This window comes from Protopterus annectens, chromosome 3.part0 (assembly GCF_019279795.1).
Source record: "Protopterus annectens isolate FY-2018-M chromosome 3.part0, PAN1.0, whole genome shotgun sequence".
NCBI classification, from domain to species: Eukaryota; Metazoa; Chordata; order Ceratodontiformes; family Protopteridae; genus Protopterus; species Protopterus annectens.
Window position 1 is genome coordinate 1,125,758,287 of NC_056731.1, and position 10,497 is coordinate 1,125,768,783.

The 10,497-nt window shown below is 39.1% G+C and overlaps 1 protein-coding gene across 2 annotated transcripts in view; it reads left to right on the forward strand.

The window, feature by feature from the left end:
- The window catches only part of ANKRD29 (ankyrin repeat domain 29), a 648,684-nt gene extending 648,044 nt beyond the window's left edge, over positions 1-640 (forward strand). For both annotated transcript variants that reach the window (XM_044065358.1, XM_044065359.1), the window contains exon 10: positions 1-640. This exon is cut by the window's left edge and continues 379 nt beyond it. The gene's annotated coding sequence lies outside the window, so the exon portion shown is untranslated.
- Positions 641-10,497: the final 9,857 nt, after the last annotated feature.

Consider the following 10,497-nt stretch of genomic DNA (forward strand, 5'->3'; position numbering starts at 1 on the left):
CCTTTACCAAACACTTGCAATATTCTGCTCTGCTGAATTTGGCATTCAAGGGCAGATTAGTAAATGCAGACACTGTGTTAACATATTCACTCAGGCTTCCTGGTTTTGACAGTGCTGAAAAAATGTTTTGAGTCATGCTAATGCCTTCTTATAGTAATAACTGATTTTTAAACAGCATCTAGTTGCATCACTTTTTTAAAGAAATACTCTCTTGCTAAAAATAACCTTTCCTCACCAAAATGTGCAATACAGTATGTCACAATTGGGCATGTGTGTAAGGCATAATGAAACGTGGTTCTGGAACTGCAGAATACAGTGAAATTAAAGTCCAGTATTGTTTGTAGACTGCTAGGTATTGTATATTTTGAGTTTGACTTTCATCGGGCATGTGTGAAATACTAGATACATCATGATTTGTGACACTTGAGGGGTATGCTTCTTCACATAAGTGTGGAAAGATTATTACTCAAGCATCTGACTTAGCATTTGCTGCTGTTTAAAAAGGCCATCACATCAAAGACCAGTTAAAAACTACAATGTAAATTCTAAACAAAGTTGATAATATGCTTCGATTTTCTGTGTATTTCAGTTCCCTAATTATTCAAAGCTATATCCATTAATAAAAGGTAGTTTAGGCTTTGCTTGTGCTGGCTGCTTGCATATAAATGCAAATGATAATATAATCCTCTGTTAATAATAATTTCTGCCAAAATCTACTAAAAACAAATGCTTTTGGTGGGGGGAGTATTTAATGCCACAAGAGGAAAGGAAATTAGATGCGATGTCCAATAATAACTGAGGAACGTCTGTTTTCCATGTCATAAATGACATAATGGTCAGAATGTTCAACAGTAAAATTTTCCTGACTGGCAGAATATTCTAGTAAAACAATTTGCAAATGTGGTACTCCTGTGGACTGATAGTAATTACATGTAGTTTATTCATCTTCTTTCATACATCATTCATTAGTGAAAACCTACTAGAACCAACACTAATAATGTAAGTAACCACGTGGTATGTTATGATGGTGCTGTCATTTTTTTTTAAAGTAACCCAAATGCCAAATTAAAAAAATTATTCCCCAGAAAGGGTAGCTTTGTAATTTAAAAATAAATGAAACTTCTTCTTCCAGGGTGCATATCACAAGATTTTTATAACTTTATAGAAGGTCTTCTTTAAAGAAGCATATTTTCCACAAACAGAGCTTGAAATTCAATACCAAAAGATTTTTCCACTGTTTTCATGGCATGCACTGAACAATGCCCTGAAATTTGGTGAGCTATGACATTACTCCAGTCCTCTACAAAGGTTTTAAAAGCATCTGAAATACTTTAGCATAGTTCTTGAAATACACAATTATGATACTGTATTATCAGTATTTATTCTGGCTTGCGAAAGGGAATCTGAGAAATTCAAGTTGTACAAAATACATATCTTTCCTATTATGAGTCTGTTCTGGTTTTTTTTGAAGATAGCAGTCATTTTAGGGGAGGACAATATAAAAGCATGATAGGTTCATAGGTAGGTACTAGGCTATTGGTCCTAGGGCCTATACAAGCGTAGCCAAAAATGTACCCTGGCTTTCGCCACCCAAGAAAATTATTTTCCTGTGTCCCTGTCAAGCAGAACCACAGAAGTGATTTCATTCAAACCCACTGAAATGGAATGTAAGATGTATTAAGCATATAATAGTTTTTCTAGAAGATACCAGTCAATAGGGGTGGGCAGAATATAAAAGGCTTTCGGCTTTTCCCGGTTAGGGGTCGCCACAGCAGATCACCAGTCCACTTATGACTGGCAGTGAATTTTTGTGGTGTCAAGTTGCCAGCCCGGCGCACAACCTTCAGAGAAGGCACACATACACGCACCTACCTGCATGTCTTTTAAAATTCAGTTGATCACAGGGAGGACATGCAGACTCCACGCAGAAGGCACTCCAGCCGAGAATCGAATATATTCAGTGAAAAAGAAGACCTAGACTGACCTTTTTTCTGACATTTTAAAGTATCATGTACCTAGCTCATTTATCAAAAGTCAGATATGTTTTTTTTTGTTGTTGTTTTGTTTTGTTTCACTGAAGAATCAGTTGATATCACAAACAAGCCAGTAGGAAGTCCAACCCAATCATGAGATTTATACTGCCGTACTGGTTTATTTGACCTAAAAAGCACATTTTAAAAAACAGAGCACTCTGTAAAATAATTAAGATGTAAATAAAATACTCTATTGTGCTCTTTAAATGAAAATATTCTGCGATACACGCGCTAACGTTTGACCTTTCAGTGCCATCTAAGACGTCACGAGGGAAACTCATGCCATGTACCATCCTGCAGGACTCACACCACATACTACACACACACACACACACACACACACACACACACACACACACACACACACACACTCTTTCTGTACAAAATAACATTCACATATACAAGCTTACATATACACACACAAACTGTCAGGCACATATGCATTTATTTGATTGTTTTTCTAACATTCCCCAGATATGTGAACTGGACAGAATGACCTTTGTCAGCCATGACTTGGCCAAAAGTGGCAGGGAGACACCCAGTAACTGCCTTGTACACTCTCTCCTATGATATCAAGAGCAGCACATACAAAGGCAACCTAACACACTAGTAAACTGCACTCTATTACTCTCCCATACTGCAACAGGAGCAAGTAACCAAGCCATCTCCTCATTTCAAGTCTTGCTAGGTAACAAAGGCTTTGCAGTTCTGGTAAGTTCCACAACTTCTACTTGTGCCCTTCCTAATAAAGGAGTGCTACAATAATTGTCTTGTTTCCGTACCAGCCTCCCTCTTTACAAATAAACCAGCTGAACAACCTCCTATCCCAGTCCTTTTGTGTGTTACTAATATGGTGATATAAACTGTAACTCTTACTCCACTATCTGAAACAATTAGAGCAAGATCTACAATATCTTGCAAACTGGCTGCAAAATAACAAACTCATCTTTAAAAAAGCCATGATTTTTTAGAACTAAGGCAAAATCCTTATATCTCACATGACTGGAAAATAATCTGCATTAACCATGAAGCCTTACAGACAATCAAATATTTCAAATGTCTTGGTATTTGATTAGACCAGCAACTTAACTTCCAATATAGTATAGAAATCACCTAGCCCAAAATAAATAACACCTCTTCTGGACAAAGAAATCACCTGCTTTTATTCTCAGCATGCAGACTGCAAATAGGATAAGGATTCTCTTTTGCCCAGCTAGAATGCAGCTTTCATATAATCTCAGCCACATCCAAAAATAACTTGGTTTCCCTTCAAACAGCCTCAATCTGTATCTACTTTTTTATCAATATTGCACTACAAAGACAGTACAACTACTCACTTCTAATAACAGCAAACCTGCTGCTAGTCTGATGACAGAACTATATTACTATTAGATACTGTTACTTACAAACTTTTCAACCTAAACTATTTTCCAGCCCTTGCGAGCAAGATTATCAAGCATCATTCAGAATACAGTAAACTCTCAGTTAATCGGAACTCAAGCAACCAGAAAAAAAAAAAATCGAAGAACTACAGTAGAATTTTCATGTGTTGAACTTTCTGTCCCCGCAGAAACATATCTTACGTTTTTAGAGTTTTAAAAAGGAAGACAGGAATAAATTCCCTCTCTCCCCAACCTAAGAACAAGTCAAACCAAACAAATAGTATAGGGTACAGTATTAGTCAGGCCTATTTTTAATAGTAACTCTCAAGCAACCAGAAACTACAGTTATCCGGCATGTACCAATCCCCATGTATGCCAGTTAACTGGGAGTTTACTGTACAACCTAAATTCACTTGCACACAAAATTACCTCTTTACAAATGCCTACAAGCAACCTGCACTGCACTAGCTACAGTTTTTCAAGTTTAAACTGTAAAATATGGGAATCCTTCCCTATTAACTAAAAGAAATTGAGTCATATACAAAATTATTCCAGCTAAAGTAATATGTATTCAAAACTGTCTTGTGTAGATTTACATCATAATGGAAACACAAGGCACCCTTTCACATAACCCTCAATTATAAGTACTGTAAATATTATACACACTGTCAATTATCATTTAACTATCCTCTTAGCTTACCTGTAACTTGATTGTAACCCATTTTATACTTTGATGAGTCTCATCACAACTACATGGTTGGAAATGTTTATCACACTTTACATCATATCACCAACTTCGTACCTCCTACAGCTTTCATCACCCATCCTACTCTACTTCCTCATCCATCCAAAAAACTACAATCCACTCTGCTACAGGCCCCATGAAGGCTCAATGTCTCTCCAACCTAACACCACTCTTAAGTATTCAACTGCGGTACCACCTTTAACATTCCTGTAAGAAAAGCGCAGTCCGGGTCTGAACTGTCTGCAAACAGCTACAGTTAACTTTGAACCTAACACCACTCTTAAGTATTCAACTGCGGTACCACCTTTAACATTCTTGTAAGAAAAGCGCAGTCCGGGTCTGAACTGTCTGCAAACAGCTACAGTTAACTTTGAACCTAATACCACTCTTAAGTATTCAACTGTGGTACCACCTTTAACATTCTTGTAAGAAAAGCGCAGTCCGGGTCTGAACTGTCTGCAAACAGCTACAGTTAACTTTGAAACTAATACCACTCTTAAGCATTCAACTGCGGTACCACCTTTAACATTCTTGTAAGAAAAGCGCAGTCCGGGTCTGAACTGTCTGCAAACAGCTACAGTTAACTTTGAACCTAACACCACTCTTAAGTATTCAAGTGCGGTACCACCTTTAACATTCTTGTAAGAAAAGCGCAGTCTGGGTCTGAACTGTCTGCAAACAGCTACAGTTAACTTTGAGTATGTGTCTACCTGTTTGAGCCAATATTCATTTTCCCCTGGAGAGCACTCTGCTTTGGCTTGTAAGCAGCCCCCCCCCACCACCACACACACACACACACACACACACACACACACACACACACACACACACACACACACACACACACACACCTTCCACTTTCTCTTATTCCCTTCTGTTAGCAAATAGTATCCATAACTGATCAATAGTGTGTGTTTGTTAATTTAAACTATGACCACAGTAGCCTACTGATACAAGGTTATCCTGTCTTTCCACCTGAGAAATTAAGAAATGACTTACAAGTTTCAAAGCAGTCCTTGGTCAATTGTGATTGTTTCTTAACACATACTTGTCTTTGCTTTGGCTCATTAGCAGCAGTACAAAGAACTGCCTGCTCACACCCTTGTTCTCCCCTCCTCCTTCCCTGTTTATTACCTTAACACAATCCCAAAGTTAATAAATATTACCTGTGGCAGGCACCATTTTTAAAACTACAATCCACTCTGCTACAAGCCCCATGAAGGCTCAGTGTCTCTCCAGTAAGTGTTTTACAACTGTAAATGCCTATTTATGTTGAATTGTATTAGACATTTTACAACTGTATATGTTTATGTTGAATTGTGTTAGACATCTAATATGATTTATGCTTTATTATTGGATGTTACTATGACATGCTAGCATTTGTATGCACCAAGTTGTTTTTAGTATAATAGTATGTATGGTCTATTTGCATAGCTGCACCTTGTTCACTAATGTTATTCATGTAATTGTGTTGTCTGTAGACAGCTCATACTAGTGTCTAATTATTTCTATATAATTGTGCTGTTACTGGTGGATAGAATCACATTAGAGAACCATGACAGATTGCTGCTTGCTGTATTTTTATCTGTGACTGCATAACTGTCTGGGTTTTTTTTCTAATGTTCTTCCAATTGGCTCAGTATCTGCATATACTAAGTAGTTGGTTCAAGACATTGTCTTGCATGCGGTAGCTATTTGCTCAGTGTGTTTTTTATAATCTTTATAATATATATTTACCATCTCAAAAGTGCTTACTCCTCTCTGTACTCTTCTTTTCTAGACCTAACACCACTCTTAAGTATTCAACTGCGGTACCACCTTTAACATTATTGTAAGAAAAGCGCAGTCCAGGTTTGAACTGTCTGCAAACAGCTACAGTTAACTTTGAGTATGTGTCTACCAGTTTGAGCCAATATTCATTTTCCCCTGGAGAGCACTCTGCTTTGGCTTGTAAGCAGCCCCCCCCCACCTCACCCACCACACACACACACACACACACACACACACACACACACACACACACACTTCTTCCACTTTCTCTTATTCCCTTCTGTTAGCAAATAGTATCCATAACTGATCAATACTGTGTGTTTGTTAATTTAAACTATGACCACAGTAGCCTACTGATACAAGGTTATCCTGTTTTTCCACCTGAGAAATTAAGAAATGACTTACAGTTTCAGAGCAGTCCTTGGTCAATTGTGATTGTTTCTTAACACATACTTGTCTTTGCTTTGTGATTGTTTCCAGCCCCCTCATGCAAGCAACCAACAGGGTCTCTACCCGCTTCGCTCCCCACCCTGCCCCCTATTCCATCCCACCCCCAGTGGTCCCACCTTTATTGCACTCAAACCCCTCCCATCTTTCCAATAGCCAACCACAGCACTAACCCAACACTACCTCCTCCATCTTCCCACTACTATCACACCTCCTCAACTAACATGTACAAGCATACCTTTCCTATGCTCACTGCATGCACTCTCCTTGCATATCTTACATCCTACCAAAGCTCCATCATTCCCCTACTCAACCACTACCACTGTACTACTACTCACACCACCACTCATGTCTCACCCACACTCGGCTCCCCTCTCACCAGCTCAAGAACCATCCCTCTGCACCCCCCACATATTCTACCAACAATATTACTCAAACATAAAGCATCCCTACAACTTAACATAGTAACCCTCCCACCATACCTATTACCCACAGAGCACAATCATAAAGTTTCCCTTATAAACAAACACAGTCAAAAACTGAGAAAACTAATAATCTCATGCATATCAAAACTAGCCCTAAGTGGAGACATCCACCCCAATCCTGGCCCTACCATCTCCAACCCCAGTCCTCATAATCAGACTAGAAACCACAACTTCTCCCATATTACAGCCAATAGAAAGCCAAGTGACTTCCTTCTACTAAGCCTAAATATTAGAAGTATATCCAACAAAGTCCATGAACTCCATGCCACCATAGACTTGTACTCCCCAGATATAGTCATCCTGACAGAAACCTGGCTAAAACCTCACATTACCAGTGAGCAAATACTCCCTACAGGTTACGGCATACTAAGAGTAGAGCGGCTAAACAAAAAAAGAGATGGTGTAGCTATAATATTTAAACAGCATCTAAACATCCAGATCTTAACATCATCAGCTCCACAAATAGGCAAAGAAGAAATAATATATACCAACCTCAAAATTAACCAAAACAAAACCATCAACATAATTGGATGCTACTTCCCACCTGGCCAAAACATCCCTTCACTAGAAAACCTCCTCAGCTGGTCTACCCACCATCTCCCTCAAGAAACTATCATCTTAGGTGATTTCAGTATTGACTGGCAATCTTGTTCTGGCAACAATCCAACCCATCATGTACACCTTCATGGCTTCACCCAACTAGTCCAGTCACCAACCAGGATAAATAAAAACTCCAGCAAGCACACTACCCTGGATTGTATACTAGTCAGTAAGAGCCCCCATTCATATATAACAGGCTGCTTATCAGATAGCCTCAGTGATCACTACCCAACATTCCTACTCAAAAAATACCTATACCAAGCTAACCTGTCATCTACCGTCAAATACGTAAAAAACTAAACTTTAACCCATTCATATTCATCTCATCCCTCAAAGAATGTAACTGGCATCCTCTAAAGTACCTCAGTCTGGATGACGCAGTTAAATTTTTTAATACTACCTTCCTGAACATCCTTAATTACCATGCCCCCTTAAGATTTTTCAGAACCAAAGCACAACCCTCCCCATGGCTACAGAAAACCACTAAGTCAGAAATGAAAAACAGGGATAAAGCCTGCGAGCACTGGCGCAAAACCAAAACCCCCTCAGCTAGACATAAATTCCTAGAACTATGCAATAGAGTCAAAAAGCTAATAAAACAGGACAAATTCCAATACTACCAGTCTGCCCTAGACTCCTCACAACACAGCCCCAAACAATTCTGGTCCTCCATAAACTCCATCCTCCACCCAGGTAAAGTCAGTACCCCTCCTCCTAACATCCCTCACTCCTCAGAAAATATTGCTACCTCATTCAACACACACTTCACCCAAACCATACTATCACTAGCTAAACAACACAACCCCCCTCCAGTCCAACCCACACCTTCAACTAGTAATCTCCCCACTGCCTTCTCTTTTTCTCCTGTATCTACCTCCAACATAAAAAAACTCTTAACTAAACTTAAACCCACCAAATTAGCAGCAGACAACCTCCCAAGTGAATACCTACAAATCGCAGCTGATGCTCTGGCCTACCCAGTATCCATCTTGATTAACCGATCTCTGTCAGAAAGTTTCGTTCCCACACTGTGGAAAGTATCACATATAATTCCCCTCCACAAAGGCAGACCCTCCGCAGAACTAACCAATTACCGCCCCATAGCTATTCTCTCTCCACTCTCCAAAATACTAGGGAGATGCATACACTCTCAAGTCTCAGACTCCCTCCTTACTAACAACCTCCTTTCCAGTACTCAGCATGGTTTCCGCCCAAACCATAGCACCACCACTGCCTTACTCTCCTTTACTAACACTATTCTTCAGCATAAAAACAATGGCTATCTCTCCTCTGCTACTTTCCTAGAACTATCTAAAGCATTTGACATGGTCCCACACAAACAACTTATCTCTGTCCTCAATAACCTATCCTTCTCACAATCAGTCACCAACTGGTTTCAGAGTTACCTGTCTGACCGCCAACAATCATCTGCTCAGCCCAGTCCCTACCAAAACTGCAAAAAGTCACACAGGAAGCCTTTTCCTCTGTTGAAACTTGGTTATCCGATGCCCAATTAATACTCAACCCAAACAAAACTAAACTACTCATCTTCCAACCCACCAAACATACTCAAAACAACTCTCACTTTAACATCACAGCAAAAGACAACACCACTATATACCCAAATGAACACACCAAATTGCTAGGAAATAAACAATAAACTAAAATTTGACATTCACATATCCATGACCATAAAAAAAGTCCACAAAAAACTAGGAGCGTTATACAGAAATAAGCAATTTCTCACCAAAGCAGCAAAGATTTCAATAGCAAATTCCCACCTTATCTCCACCCTACTTTATGCCTCTCCAATATATACCAACCTAAGGCAATGTGATCTAAATAAGCTAGTGACCTGCTACAACAAAATCGCCAAATTCGCCACAGAGGCATCCTACCGTAGTCACCACTGTATCTCACTTGCTGAACTGGGCTGGCTTGAACTCCCTCTCCTCCTTCAGTGGTATCAACTCTCACTCGCCCACAAACTAGTAAACCATCCACTAAATGTCCCATCCCCCCAGAATCTACTCCAACCCTATCGCACCACCAGACCACTAAGATCCAGCAACAAAAATCACTTGCAGATCACTAAAGCCAATACCTCTGCTGGTGAAGCACTATTCTCTTGCGAAATAGCCAAATTATGGAACTCACTCCCACCCACAATTACCTCTGTACCATCATGCACCCACTTCAAAACTTTACTAATAGCACACCTAAAAACATGCTGGCTATGCCCTTGAAACTCCCACTCTAATATCATCCACCCCATCTAACCACTACCTTTCTTTCCACTCCACTAACTACCTTGATGATAGCAAGCTCAGATGCTCATAAGCCTAGTACTTATTATACAACAGGAACTTCTCATTGTAACATTTGTTAATGTCTGTTATGTACTTCACAGATAAAGATTCTAGTTGTCTACTGATGTACTATGTTCTTCATCTGTAAATATGTTGTAAATAATTGCTATGTTAAATTGTTAATCACTATGTAATCCAATGTAACTACTGTCTGTTTATTTTACTGTGGAGCTTTTCTCCCCGGGCCTCTGCTGAAAATGGACCTACGTCCAGTCGGACACTCCCGGTCAACAAATTTAAATAAATAAAAAAATTAATAATCCCAGCCCACAGCTCCCTTCACTGCTTTCTCTTCCTCCTTTTTTCTTTTTTTTATTCCATAATACATTACTGTACTTTCCTCCCAACTGCCTTAGACTGCCAACAATGTTCCCAGTACTTGCATGTGCATATTTGTGTGTGTGTGTACATACACACACACACACGTGTATGTATGTATATATATATATATATATATATATATATATATATATATAGTTATGTATATACATACATATACACACACACACACACACACACACATACATATATATATATATATATATATATATATATATGGGTCTATGTTGTATTATCAAAAATACAGTTAATCAAACCGTAGTTCCGATAACACACTTCCACGAAAGTGCATTATATCGAAAATGCACCTTCGCGGAACAAAAACAG